The sequence below is a fragment of the Pinus tabuliformis genome, chromosome 2_2 (genome assembly GCF_031772625.1).
Source record: "Pinus tabuliformis cultivar Carrire ecotype Pingquan chromosome 2_2, CPIR1, whole genome shotgun sequence".
Taxonomy (NCBI): Eukaryota; Viridiplantae; Streptophyta; class Pinopsida; order Pinales; family Pinaceae; genus Pinus; species Pinus tabuliformis.
Window position 1 is genome coordinate 376,985,841 of NC_142300.1, and position 15,732 is coordinate 377,001,572.

Sequence of the window (15,732 nt, forward strand, 5' to 3'; positions counted from 1 at the left end):
CTTGCTTCTCTCTATGGCATTGATTTCCTCATCCATAGCTTCTATCCATTTCTTATCTTTAATTGCACCTTCGAAATGAATAGGATCATCGACATGACAATACAAAGCAAACAAGGAATTCATTCCTTCATCATAAATGTCACTTAGATTTCTAAATTTCTTACCTCTTTCATTCGGTGTGCAAGTTCTTGAAGATGCACTTGAATTTCCTCCTTGTGGTGTGCTTGGAGAAGCACTTTCATTTATCCTCAATGGTGTCCCTTGCTGTCCTTGTGTTGGCACTGTTGTTTGGGGATGTATTTCAGCCATCTCCTCATCATCTTCATCATGAGATAAACAATTTTTAACATTCACTGTTTTCTCTATGCTTCCATCCCAAGCTTCCTCCTCAATGAATTGAACATCTCTGCTGACAAAAAACTTCTTGGTAGATGGGATATACAACCTGTAATCTTTGGATTCCTCACTGTATCCAATGAAAATACAGTTCTCCCCTTTGTTGTCCAACTTCCTCCTTAGCTGATTTGGAATGTGTGCATAGGCCACACATCCAAAAACTTTCAAGTGGGTGACACCATGCTTTCTCCCACTCCATGCTTCTTCCGGCACTTTTTTCATCACTGCTTTTGTAGGACACCTGTTCAAAATATAAATTGCACAATTTACAGTTTCAGCCCAATAATCATTTGGCAAATGATTTGCCTTTAGCAGGCTCCTCGCCATATCCATGATGGTCCTGTTCTTCCTTTCAGCAACTCCATTTTGTTGTGGGGTGTACCTAGCTGTAAATTGCTTGTGAATTCCATTTTCTCTACAAAAACGTAGGAACTCCTTGGAGATATACTCACCTCCTATATCAGTTCTTAAAACTTTGATATGCAGCCCGCTTTGGTTTTCCACAAGTGCCTTGAAATTTCTAAATTTTTCAAACACTTCACTTTTGTTTTTAAGGAAATAAGCCCAAGTCTTTCTGGTGAAATCATCAATGAATGTTAGAAAATATTGGCTGCCTGCAAGTGATGGAGTTTGCATTGGTCCACATAAGTCTGAGTGGATAATTTCTAAGGGTGCCTTTGCCCTTATGCTTTTCCCTGATGGAAAACTTTCTCTATGTTGTTTCCCCAAGATACAACCTTCACAAAGGCTGTCCGGTTTCTCTATCAATGGTAATCCTCTTACCATCCCTTTTCTGCTCAAAAAGTTAAGACCTCCAATGTTGAGATGTCCAAATCTCAAGTGCCACAACCAATTTTCATCCTTTGGCACACTTTGGAAAGCCTCTTGGGTAACTGCTGCAATTACATCTTTGTTTTTCAAATCTGCCCTTATTCTAAGAGGGAACATCCTGTTCCTTATCATCTTTACTTCAGCAATACATCGTTTGCTGGGTGCTCTATCCATGATGGTGCATACATCATTCTCAAAGAAAATATTATAACCCTTTTGAACAAGTTGTCCAATACTTAAGATGTTACATCTCATTCCAGGGACATAGTAGACATCTACTATGGTTTTCTTCTCACCCTTCTTTGTAAATATTTTTACCTCTCCTTTTCCCATAATAGAAATTTTGCTATCAGTGCCAAGTGTAACTTGTGATTTCACATTTTGATCTAAAGCAGAAAAGAGGGCTATGTTTCCTGTCATATGGTTGCTGCAACCTGAGTCTAAAAACCATATGTCTTCACTGTTTGTTTCAGCCATATTACAAGCTAACAACACATTATCTTGACTGAAGTTTTCTCTAGTGACATTTGCATTTGGTGTATTACTCATATCATACTGCTTCTTTTTACATTCACTGGCATAATGCCCATAGTTTTTACAATAATAACATTGGACATTGGATTTTTCATACCTTTGTCCTTGAGCATGATGTTGTCCTCTTTGTTGGCTGCTGCCTTGGCCTTGGTTCTTATTTGGATTGTTGCCTCTTCCTTGAGAATTTGTTGGGCTGTTCCTTCCACCTCTGTTTTGACTTTTGCCTCTTCCTCTCTTGCTTCCTCTGCCTTGACCTCTTCCTCTTCCAAAAGACATCTGGGTCTTAAAGGCTTTCTCTAGAGATGATTTTTCATTTCTACTCAACCTCTGCTCATGTGCTATCAGTGATGCATGTAGCTCATCAACTGAAAAGTTTGATAGATCCTTTGTCTCTTCTATGGTGGTGACAATCACATTAAACTTTGAGGGCAGGACCCTCAATAGTTTCTCCACAATCCTCCTTTCTTTAAGGGTTTCTCCATGAGTCCTTATCTGTGTGACCAGACAAATTGCATGTGTGAAGAATGAGCCAATATTGTCTGACTCCTTCATGCTCAGATTCTCAAAATCTCTCCTCAGCAACTGTAGTTTTGCTGTCTTCACTTTCTCCATGCCTTGATAGGCTGTCTTGAGAGTTTGCCATGCTTCTTTGGGTGTCTTAGTTGCTGTTATCCTTGGAAACACACTCTGGTCCACTTCTTGATACAAAAATACACGGGCTTTTGAATCCTTCTTCCTATTGCTCTTCAACAGATCCTTATTTTCCTGAGTTAACCTATTAAACTCATTTTCATTTGCTGGTTCTTCAAAGCCATCTTCAACTAATTCCCATAAATCTTGAGAGACAAACAGGGCTCTCATGGTTATGGCCCAATAGTCATAGTTCTTCCCATTAAACTATGGGAGTTGGGTATTAAACGTACCGATGCTAGTGCTTGTGCTGGCCATTCCTTGCATTCTCAGCTATGCTTCAAATTCTTGACTGTATATTTAAAACAACTGACTGTTTCTTCAGCAACACAAAAAAACTTTGAGAAATACCTAAATCCTTTGCCTGAGACTTCACTTTGCTGGAGAATATTTACTACTGCTACAAAAAACTCCTCCCTTCAGCTTCTTTAACACCTTTAAAGAGCCTAAACCTGCTCCGATACCACTGTTGGGGATTTTTCTGGTAAAATCCCAAAAACACACAAACAAACTGCACACACAGACAATTCTTTGTTTTTCTCCAGGATCTTAGCACAGGGAAGCTTTAAAAATTTCTAAGAATAGAGTATTACACATCCATAAAAAGATTTGTATTCATTAAAATATAATTCCTGATACAAACTTCATCCTGTTTCACTCAGAGGGATTCACCAAAACATTTCAACAAAATTACTCTGTCTCCTCCTGAGATTTTACACTGCTGGTGTGTAAAAATCCCTTTTACATTTACTGGTGTAAAAATCGTTTACATATACTGTTGTAAAACAATTTTTACATATGCTGTAAAATTTTTACATTGCATTTCATTTTCAAAAATAAAAACTCACACAGTCATTCATGCTACTGTGCGTTCTTCCCTTCGTTTTAGCAACACACAACCATTACATTTCAACCCCTCGTTTTTCTTATGTTTCGCACTACTGTGCGTTATATTCCCCACATAATTCTTTGGTATTCTTCTTCGTTCTGTTTTTCATTCACACACGCACTGCTGTGCGTTCTGCTGTTTCATTACAGAATGGTCAACGAACAAAAAAAAATATAATATATACTATGCGTATGAAACCAAAAAAATTACATACTTTTTCTTACCCATACCTTCGTAAGAAATAAAAACATTAAAATTAAAGTTTCAACCAACCTTTTACCTATCACAATAACTTTGCATTAAATACTTTTACGGCAGTCAAACAAACATTTGATTTTACTCCACGCAATCGTATTTGATGCAGGCTTGTGAGGTCCGTCAACCGTTGATTTGCTCTCATCGAATCAAACGGTTGGAATGAATATCGGAAGGCCCTTTGTTACCGAACGTTACATTCCGATGGAGCTGCACAGGAAAACATGCTGAGGACGCGTGGAAGCATTTCACTGCATCGGAGTTGTTTGTACGGAAACAGCTTACTGACCAAAGGCTGTCTGACATGCTCAGATGGTTTTGCTGAAGCGGTTTTGGCAGTTGAAATTACATCTCCAACAAATCAGAACATGTGTTGATTGCTGATATTATACCACGAATCCTCAAAGGGTTTTTCAATCCTGCTTTCACTTTCTTGAAAAACCCCAATAATTGTGTGGCTTTTGTTAAAAAAGAAATGTGTGATTTAAAAATTGGGAGGTTTTTACAAAAATAAATCTATTCTCTTATATTATTTTCAGGTTAACGGAACCCTAGATGATTTTCAAATTCAGGAATGTAGATGATTTTCAGATTTAGGAATGTAAACATATATGTACTGGGAAATATTCCATTTTGTTGTAAAATCAAATGCTTCTATGGGTTTTTTTAAGGGCTCATATACAGAACTGACAGCGGTAAAATTAAAACTAGAAATAATAATTGAGTTTTGAATCATTGTGACAAACAAAACATCAGATCAGCTCACAGGATATATCCAAGGCTGCAATGAACTGCGATGATGAGATTTGAATCTTTATAACTAAGTGACAACCAAATCTAAGCTCTAGCTGCAGACAAAACATCACATCAGCTCATAGAATATATCTAAGGTTGCAGTGAACTATAACAAGAACATCACTCATCTCACAGAATAGGCTGCATTGAACTATAACAAGAACATCACATCAGCTCACAGAATATATCCAAGGCTCCAATGAACTATAGCTTTGCATTCTGAAATGACCCAACCTCTCGGTTAGGAAGCTGTAGCCACAGGAAAAACATCACATCAGCTCACAGAATATATCCAACTCTGCAGCAAACTCGAATAGGTTTGCATTCTGAAATGACGCAACCTCTCGGTTAAGTTAGAGCCAACTAAGATTAACAAGGGGCTTATTACAGAATGAGCTATGAGGGCTTATTACAGGATGAGTTGTGTAAGAGATGTGGGGGAAATAGTTTCTACTGGTTGGATAGTTGGATAGATAATTTTTATTGCAGTCTATATTGTAAGTAGTATAGGATAAAAAGTTAAAAGAGTTAATTCCCTGATTCGTAACAAGACAAAAAACAACCAATGAAACAATAAGGAAAAAAACAACAAACAAAAACAAGAAGGAAAATTGAACAAACAATAACTTAGGAAAAACTGAAAACAAGAAGCGGAACAATAAGAATAAGTGATAACTGGTTCTCATGGTAGTTGATTTGATTTTAGGATGACACACAATAGCTGCTTTTAAGCTGTCATTTTAAGAAGTTTAATGTGTGCTTTATAATGATTCAACAAGCTTTAGTGCTTGAGATTTTTCTCCACCATGAAAGGAGTGACCCAGTATATTATTGCTGCCTCACTAATACTTTCATTATGCACTATTTTAAGCATTGGCTTCTATTTTCAAGTTCTCGATTGTTTAAATTTATATTTTTAACAAGACGCTGTTGGCTGTGAACTTCAAAGGGCTCCACCTAACGAGCTACTTAAGACACACGAGTATAAAGTGTCTGAAGGCATTGGCTTATTTTCAGAGTGGTGGTTTACAAGATTAGTGTCATTTGCCACATGCAACAAATACAGAGAAAGACATGAATTTATATTTATAAACTTATGAAAGTTAGATTCAATTAATTTGTATTTTGACCTTCATTTAAAGGTCAAGAGTGTCTTTAATTCTTGAAAAGTTTTTAATCTTTTCTATATTTTTTAATAAAAAATACATGATGTTTTCTATATTCTTTAATATTTTAATAAAAAATACATGATACGTCTTTTTGATTATAATTTTTATATTCTTTAATAAAAGAATACAACTTTCATGTATAGATGATATAATAAATCAAAGTTTTGTGTTAAAAGAATTTGTATTCATAAACATATGAAAGTTAGATTCAGTGAATTAATATTTAGTCAAAGTCAAATATTAATTCAAAGTCTTTAATTTTGAGAAGTTTTTAAAATGTTTTCTATATTCTTTAATAAAAGAACAATGGTGGTTATGAATATTGTTTATTGCATATAATCTCATGACATAATAAGGTTGAGATATTTTTTTTATATATAATTGTTATGATACAGTAGACCTTTCAGAGATGCAATGAGGAATTTTAGTCATTATTTTAATGAAGAAAAACTAAGACACTTTGTAAGAGGGAAATACTATAGAATAGGTGAATGATAGACTATGTGTTTGTAAAATCGAATGAAGAAAAACTAAGACACCTTGTAAGAGGGAAATACCATTGAATAGGTGAATGATAGACTAAGCGTGTTTGTAAAATTGAATAGGAGACTAAGGTAAATGATAGACTAAGTGTGTTTGGAGAAGATACATGAACCTAAATTTTTTATTTAATTTTTTCTCACTTAACTCTTCGACATTGAATAATTTTTCTTCATTTGCTAATATTAACCAGAAAATTTTCATTATGATAAGTTATCCACAAAATTGAATGGTGGATGTCTACACTAGGGAATGTGATTTTATTCCCACGTGAAAATGCTTGAGATGAGGGGTCATTAGTATCTATTGAGGGGATTAAATCATATTGAATTTGTTTATCCATAAGCCTTTGTCAGTACTCAGATTTGGTGATCATAGTACCAAAGGGTGCATGCCAAGTGTTTGTTTGCTTAATGTTTAAAGAAATGCCTTTCAAATAATGATTATATCACTTATTGAGAGAACATCACTCCGACACAAACCCCCTTGATTATGTGGCAGAGTGAAAATAAAAGTTGGAGTTCTCACCGGCTAGTTCTCATTTTCCTCCACCATGAAAGGATCCATAGTGGATAGATTCTTACAAATTGCTTGCACAAGATGGTGTAGGAACAAAACATTTCTAATATTTAATCAAAATCAACCCCCACTAAAAACACTAAATGATGAGAACTAGATTTTAGCGATTTCTTGCTTTGATTTTTTCTACTTCTTGTTAATGGAGGGGAATATTGTTGATTGCTTTTTTAGAACATTTGAATGGAGAGCGGAATAAGAGGAGAGATTGCCTTCATTCTCTTCCTTCCAATTAGTCTCTTCTTCCTTCTTGTCTAAATGAGGGCTTTTGTCAATATCATTAGAAGTAGTATCTTCCTTAGCAGTGAACTGATGTTCTCTAAAGGCACATGATCTAGATTTGGTTGATCTTCTTCAACTATGACTTCTACCTCCAAAGAATGCAAATCTTCATATCTATTACTGAAGTGAAGATGTTGGTGAGATTTAGGCCTCTTGAAATGAAGTCGCTTAAACAAATGATTCTTGTGCACTTCCTTGAAACTGGTTTGAATGTGCCTTGCTCATGATTACTTTGAGAAGATAAAGTGATAGAAAGAGATTGAAATGTTGGAGCTTTTGGACAACTTTTTGCAAAGTGCTCATACTCATTACCAAAATTGCATTTAAAGGAACACACTCATAATCTAGAGCTTGAAGATGGGACCAACCCTCCAACTCAAGCCTAATCCCCCTAGGGAGTCCTTTTGCAAAACCCATTTCAACAAAAATTTTGGCACAAGAGAAGTTGTTATCCTTGCCCTGAGAACTAGTAATGTAGCAACCCAATTTGTCACCTATGGATTTGAAAATACCATCGTCATAGAAATGAAGGGGAAGATACATCAATATAATTCCATGTAAGGATTAAAATTCAAAGTCTACTGGGTAAGAAATAGGGCCTAGATCTAAAGCTCGCATCCATTTCCTTCCTTAAAAAAAAAACCATTTCCATAATATAATATACCAGTGGGCTAATGATCCATCCAATTGTTAGAGATCCATAATAAAACAAAGTTGTAATGAGACCAAAATCGGGGGAACTTACTAATCAATCCTCTTTCCTTAAGGGTATTAACATTTTTCTTCCATAGGCAGCAAACCCCAAATCAAGAGAAAACATTGTATCTGCCCAATTTATAAATCTACCATGAAACAAACAACCATGACTATTCACTCGAAAATTGTAAAACCACTCATTGTACAAACAATAAACTCAACAATCCACTTTTTTCAATAAAACACAATACAACAAACACCACCAAATCTTAAAATCTAACACAAAATAAATTAGCCAAACTAAACGAACAAAACTCTAAATTTGCAACAACACTAAAATAGCCATGGTATAATGCAAAATATTGTAGATTTTCCAAAATAAGTAGCGACAACTTAAAAGAGAAAACTCCCTCTAGATTGTCGGTTGGTTCCATTCATAACTATTGCATTTTTCTGTGTACAAATAATTTCACATCAAAATATTTGTATAATTTAAGAATGAAAATGGTGAAAATTAGAAAATGTCGTGAGGAGTTTATATATATATATATATATATATATTTTACAAAAAAAGCATAATTTTATATTAATATCAAATATTGAGGATAACAAATACCTTTAAAAATTTTCCATATATGAGCCCCATCAGAAATGCCAACCACATGCTCACTATGAGATAGCAGTGGCAACATGGCATGTAAAGTGAAATATACAGTCCATAGTCCAAATACATAAACAGATGAAAAACAACATGGTCAAGAAAATGCCTGAATCAACAAAATACAAAAGATACCCTCAGAACATAATCCCTCCATCAAAACTGCTTGTACAGTGCGAAAAAGCAGCAGATCTTCACCAACAGAAGTTAAGAAGCATATAAGAAAGTGAAAAAGACAAGTACAATATCAAAATTTTACACAATAATATAAGGAGGGAGATGGAAATCTTAGCTAGGGAAGGGGAAATCCTCAACATCAATATCCTGCTGGCCCAGGGAAATAGTTAAGTGCATTTTCCCAGTGGAACCAATTAAGCCCTTCTTGAATAATTCGTCTGCAATCATGTTATGTTCCTTGTCTACATGTCTGATAGTAGAATTGTTGAGTTCCATCCATAATAATTCGATCCTCGTCAGCCATCCAAGTAATAAAGGATTTGTGATTTTTGTTGATCCCATAATATGATCGATTATAACTTTTGAATCTCATGGATGTGAATGACAGGAATATCCAGTAAAGTTGTGAACCATAGTAGGCCCCATAAGGCCATAACCTCAACTTTAGTGCTAGTGCCCCTGCCTCCTTGCCAGAAATATCTGAAAATGAGTTCCTTTGAGATGGCAAGCCAAAAACCACATCCACATATGTGCAGTTGTGCAACCCCATAAAAAACGCCCATAAGGTATATCAACCGAACTTCGGTCCTCTTGTCTCTAGGGGCCTTGTAGAAAATGTCCTTTGTGGAGTATAGTGTAACAAATGATGATATTTTCAATAACCTTGTAGAAATTCTTAGTGTGATTCTGGAAGATGTGGTTGTTTCTCCACTTCCAAATTTCCCAAAAAAGTATAGGTAGGATGTTCCTCCAGTCAGCCTTTTGAGATCTCCACCATTGTAGACAATCCTGAATGCAAGCATGTTGGATATATGGAAAACCAAAATGAGAAGAGAGTCCTTTCTAGACCTGAGTAATGAGAGGATAAGTGAGGAAGATATGGTTGTTGTTTTCAGATTCCTTTTTGCAAATAGGACATATTCCAGGTCCATGCCATTGCCTCTTTTGCAGATTTTCCCATGTTAGATTTTTGTTATGGAAAACCAGCCATGTAAAGAGTATGATTTTGATGGGGATTTTGGATTTCCAAAAAACAAAAAATATGTGTTTCTCAGATAGATTTGTATCCATGGAATAGAGAGGGAGGTATATATCTGCCACACTAATGTTTTCTTTCTTCATCTTTCTTGACCAAATTAACTTATCATGTCTTCCAACTCATAAATCCCTAGTTGTTCATACCAGCAATTATGCGATCCCATACCAGGTTCCAATGACCAGATAGACCTAGTTCCTAAGCGCATTTTCAGATAGGATAAGGACCCCTCCAAGTAGAAATTACTTGACTCCAGAAGAAAATGCCTCTTCTATTAAGGGAATCTATAAGTTGTTCCAAGATATTGTCAACATCACCATAACCCAAAAGATGATTAGAGCCAATGAGGATGTTGTGGCCCAAGCCAATAATCCAAACCAGATGTTGTAGACATATCTTAGTGACCTTTTGGGAATTGAGCCAAATGGAAGATCCTTTTGTGGTGCCAATGGAGCCTTTTCGAAACCAATATATAAAATCATAATTCTTCAAGTATTTTTGTCTGATGACCAAACTCCAGGTTCCAGTACCAAAGATACCTCTCCAAAGAGACTTGATAAGTAATGTCTATCCAAAACGACGGAGATCTAGGATTCCCCACCCCCCATGACCTTTGGCAGAGTAATCTTAGATATTTTTGTAAGGTGAAATTTATTTTTCACATGACTTCCCCCCCAGATAAAATTACCCATAACCTGATTGAGAGAGAGGATGATAGCAGCAGGTATGTGGAAAAGATGGGCCCAGTATACCCCAAGTTGGTTTAACACAGCTTGGGAAAGGATAACACACTCGCCCAGGGATAGATTCCTATATTCCCATCTAGAGATTTTCCTAAAAAATCTATCAACAAGCCAGAGCCACTCAACATTCTTGTAATTACATGGTTTAATATGATATCCCAAATATTTCATACCCTCACCCATCAACTTGCCTTCAATACCAAACAAGTTTTTAATATAAACAATGGTATCCAAATCACAGTCTTCATGATATAAAATAGATTTCTGTGCATTCAAATAAAGACCATAAGCATTGGAAAATTTTCTGAAAATGTGAAAGAAGAATAACCAAGAAAGATGATGTAACATACCCATAACGAGCACGTCGTCGACAAAGAAGCCATGTGATATGTTGATGTTATAGCCTATATTGAGCACCTGAAATTGTTCTCGTTCCACAGAATGAGAGATGTGCAAGCTTAGGCCATCCATAGCAAGAATAAATAACAATGGCGACAATGAGAAACCCTGTCTCAGTCCTCGTCCAGCCCAGAAGAATTTTGAAGGGTATCCATTAATAATCACTGAATAATCCACATTGATGACACATGCCATAATCCAATCCACACATTTTGGTTGTAAGCCAATTTTGAAAAGGACCAGCCTGTGGTAGCCCAATCTAGGCTATTGAATGCTTTTTTTAGATTAACTTGTAGGATGGCAACATTTAACAGTTAACTCCCACAGAAGAAAAATATACAATGATGCATCAGCCAAAATCAGGATTGTCCAAGAAACAAAGCATGGAAATTGATTTGAATCTAGTAGATGGTCTTTGACTTTTCTTAACAGTGGGCGTATTCTACACCATTATCTCAAGGTTTGTTGAGAGGATGTTACCTTATTTGGTTTAGGACTGGTACAATATGGCTCCTACTAACTTCAATGGAAAACTGTATGTGTTGTTATTGGTAATAAAGTGACAAGTGCTTTCCATTATGTGTAGACACATGGAAATTTGAATTCTATATTATGAATGCTTGGCATTCTTGTTTTACTCTGATCTATCTTGAAGCTTAATTCTTGGTTCTGAGGTAAGCATCCATAATTGTTTGGAATAACTTGTACCTTTTCAGTACACATTTTCAGGTTAAGTTTGTGTTATGTACTATCAATAATTGTCATATTTGTGCCTCTGGAAACATATTAATCTCGTTAACTGAGTTTCTTTGAATAAACAACTCTTAGTTTATTTTATCAGTTTACATGGAATGTTAAATTAAACAAAGCCATAGTAGCTTTAAACAAGTGCATTTTTCATTATTCATATACATTCTTGGAAAACACCACTTTGAAATCAAACTTTGTTTGTGTTAGATATGGATAATGACCTAGATGAAGTAATTCCCTTAATGACCTAGATGAAGCATATCTATGCCCTCTTAATTCTGACGTCATGGAATCTAGCTATATCTGAGCTCAGATAAATTTATTAGTCGTACAAGAAGACTTCATTAATAAATCTAGGGACTTCAAGTTCTAATGTGTAGTGATTTCACATCTGCTTAATAGGGAACTATTTCAACAGCTCTTTGAAGTTTACAGAGATTTGGTGTCTTTATCAATCAATAATACTTGATAGCCCAATTAGGTTTGATATATGTATGCTTTATGATTATTATTGCCAAGTCTGAAGGCTTAAGTTATGAAATCATTCATTTTAACTGTCATCCGAGTTGGAATCTAAACATGAGTGGAGAGGTTCACTACCCTACTCAGATTTTGTGGCAATTCCTGTTACATTATGCTCATCCTTCAATAGTACCTATTCTGCAGATGAGCTACTTTCACACATATATTATAGCTGTTATCAATCAAATTGTGCACCCTGTTTAAGTTAAGACAAGACAATCAGTTAATCACTTTGAAGTTTGGAGATATCAGACAATGTGATTTCTATAAAACACTCACAACAATAAATAGGATACCCTTCATGGGGTTCATATTTGCATCCTGAAAATTTCAGTTAGCATCTCCAATCAAGTTAATAAATCATGTCAACCACATAAAAACAGGCTGGCCAGTAATCCCTCGATAATCTGTGAAGTTCTAAAGGTTCTAAGTCCATCAGATTGTAATTACATTAAAGCATTTAGCCATTATCTATGAAAAGGCTAATGGGGTTGTGGTTCAGCGGTGAAGAATGTGGCATGCCAGACCACACACCAAGGTTCAACGGCAAAGACATCGACATGTCACAATGACTTTTTGGATGTGTTAACGTGAATCTTGATACTTTGAAGATTCAAGAACTATTGAGTCAAGAACTAATTGTTATTCTTGCGCAAAGCCATTAAGTACCATTTGGATCAACTAAAATAGGAGTAAATGACGAGTTAATGGCAAATAAGGGCATTGGTTGCATCTCATTTTTTAGAATCATTAAAGGTAAGTACGTAATTGACTAGATGAGGGCTAGTTGCTAGCAACAATGCCATAGGTAGTGTTCATCCACAGCCTTCTAGTAGCCAGCAAGCAGAATGCCAGTTATCGACAACATTGGTTGCCTTAGCCTCATTAGCTGCTAGAAGTACTGATTGCCTTATCCTCAATAACTGGCATTCTCATAGTTCATTGAAGCCTTGGATATATTCTGTGAGCTGATGTGATCTTCTTGTTATAGTTCACTGCAGCCTATTCTGTGAGCTGATGTGATGTTCTTGTTATAGTTCACTGAAACCTTAGATATATTCGGTGAGCTGATGTGATGTTTTGTCTGCGGCTACAGCTTATATTTGGTTGTCACTTAGTTATAACGATTCAAAGCTCATCATCTCAGTTCATTGCAGCCTTAGATATATCCTGTGAGCTTATCTGATGTTCCGTTTGTCACAATGATTCAAAACTCAATTATTATTTCTAGTTTTAATTTTCCCGCTGTCAGTTCTGTATATGAGCCCTTAAAAAAACCCATAGAAGCATTTGATTTTACAAAAAAATGGAATATTTCCCAGTACATATATGCTTACATTCCTGAATCTGAAAATCATCTACATTCCTGAATTTGAAAATCATCTAGGGTTCCGTTAACCTGAAAATAATCTAAGAGAATAGATTTATTTTTGCAAAAACCTCCCAATTTTTAAATCACACATTTCTTTTTTAACAAAAGCCACACAATTATTGGGGTTTTTCAAGAAAACCGAAGCAGGATTGAAACACCCTTTGATGATTCGTGGTATAATATCAGCAATCAACACATGTTCTAATTTTTATTTTAGATTTACCCATAATACACCAATGAAACACTGACACTTCGCACTTCATTCAAAATGATACATTGACAACATAACATATAAAAAATCATACAACCCTCAAATATCTCATATTCGGGCCCTGGTCTAAAGCCAGCGGGCAACTTAACATCGATAGAGAATAAGTCATCGGTTCTTTGTCCCTAGGCCTACCTATTGTAGCAGAGGAATCTCTAAAAGTAATTTAACAATGGGCTAGAATTCGGTCCTGTACCAAAATTAAGTTAAACCCCAGCCCATAGAAATCCACAAAAGAATGGTAAGCCAAAACATATTTCTTGCTAGATAACACAATAATTACAATTTATAAAATGCATCCGCAGACAAACACAAACACAAACCCTATTTTTATTTACATCAAAGATGCTTTGAGATAATCGACCGAAGCAGAAGTGATGGCAGCGGTGAATTTTGCAAAGCTTATTCTTCCATCCCCATCCGTATCAGCCTCGACAATCATCTCAGTGAGCTCTCGGAAAGATAGGGCATGGCCCATCTTGGCCATGGACCGCACGAGCTCCGTCGCCATAATGTAGCCATTACCGTCCCTGTCAAAGGAGTGGAATAGCTCCATCAGCTGCTCATGGTTATTCGAGACCTCTGCCGTTACACCGGGGGCGATCAGGCTCACCAGTTCCGAGAACTCTATCAGCCCATTGTTATTTGTATCCACGCGCTTGATTAGGGCATCTACCTGTTCGCCGTTGGTCTTCTGTCCTTAGAAAGCCCCCCAGCTCTAATTGCGTCAGGCTTCCGTTTGAGTCAAGATCGAACCACACAAAGATCTCCTTTAGCTCCTCTATTTGCTCCTTTGAGAGGCTCTTCTCGCAGCCCATGGGGATTTGGCCTCCGAAAATCTGCGGTTCCCTAACCTTTCTAATGATAAAACAGAGAACTCCAACACCAGCAACAATATTAGCAACTGTATTGTATCAGCGCGTCCGTTCCTTCCCACAACAGTCCATAACACAATGCGAATTATCTGTGTCGATTGAAAATTATGCATTGCAGCGCACAAGTGACAATTCGAATTGGACCGAAATAAGGAGCTCCCTAGAACAATACACCGCGGCTGCAATAGCTCATCCCCGATCGAAGTAGTCTGCCAGGGGATGTCAGGCCCCATTCCCTGTGATCTGAATCCAATTTTTTGTCAGGCCCTGGCAGGGAATGTCAGGATTTCCAGGGGAGGGTGGCGGAGAAGTGGAGAAGGAGGGAGGCAGAGCTAGGGGAGGGTGGCGGAGGGTGGAGACATTCCCAGTGGCCGGAGCCAGACGATTTTCCGGCCGGTGATGGAAAACGGGCCATTCTACCGCCTGGGAGGTTTGTATTATCGACTTCAACCGTTATAATATATCGAGTAACACCAAGTGTTGTAAAATTGTATTATCAACTTCACTCTAAGCAGTGTAATATATAATCGACTCCACTGCAAACATTGTTTTTATTATCGACTCCAAAAGAAAGAAAATGAATACATACAACATACAGTGTTCAATAATAATGGTATATGTGAAATGTTTGATGATAATGGTATATATGTAGCATTCGATGATAGTGGTATATTTGCAGCGTTCGATGAATACATACATACAACGTTCTCAATGAGCTGGAAAATAGTGCAGGAAAATGGTATGAGAATGGTGAATTCGCTCCATTTTTATTGCATTCTTTCATAAGGAGGAATATAAAGGAGGGTTTTAAGACTATTTGAGACAATTTTTGGGTAAATTGTCTTAACTTAAGACAAAAAAAAATGTGTATTGTCTTAAATATTTTCTTTAAGTAGGTGTCTCAAAAATTATTCTCTTAAAGATTATTGTATTAAAAAACAGTGTCTTAAATGTTATTGTCTTCAAAAAATATTATCTTAAATATTATTGTTTTAAATATTATTGTCTTAAAAAATATTGTCTCTATAAGGACAATATAGAACACAACGATTATTGTCTCTTAGGAGACAATTTCATTTTTGTCTCTAGAGACAATTTCGTTTTTGTCTCTAAAGACAACACTGGATTAGAGACAATATCTCTTTTATACTAGCTAACAATATGTCTTTTATACTAGCTAGTGTCTCTCTAGAGAGGATAAATTTTTTATTTAAAGATCACTTTTGTCTCTTTAGAGACAATATAAAACAATGAATATAGAAATATCTCACCATTGAAA

At 36.1% G+C, this 15,732-nt stretch overlaps 1 pseudogene; it reads right to left on the minus strand.

The window, feature by feature from the left end:
* Positions 1 to 13,912: 13,912 nt before the first annotated feature.
* LOC149192813 (putative calcium-binding protein CML16) lies at positions 13,913 to 14,396 on the minus strand (annotated as a pseudogene).
* Between the last annotated feature and the right edge of the window lie 1,336 nt (positions 14,397 to 15,732).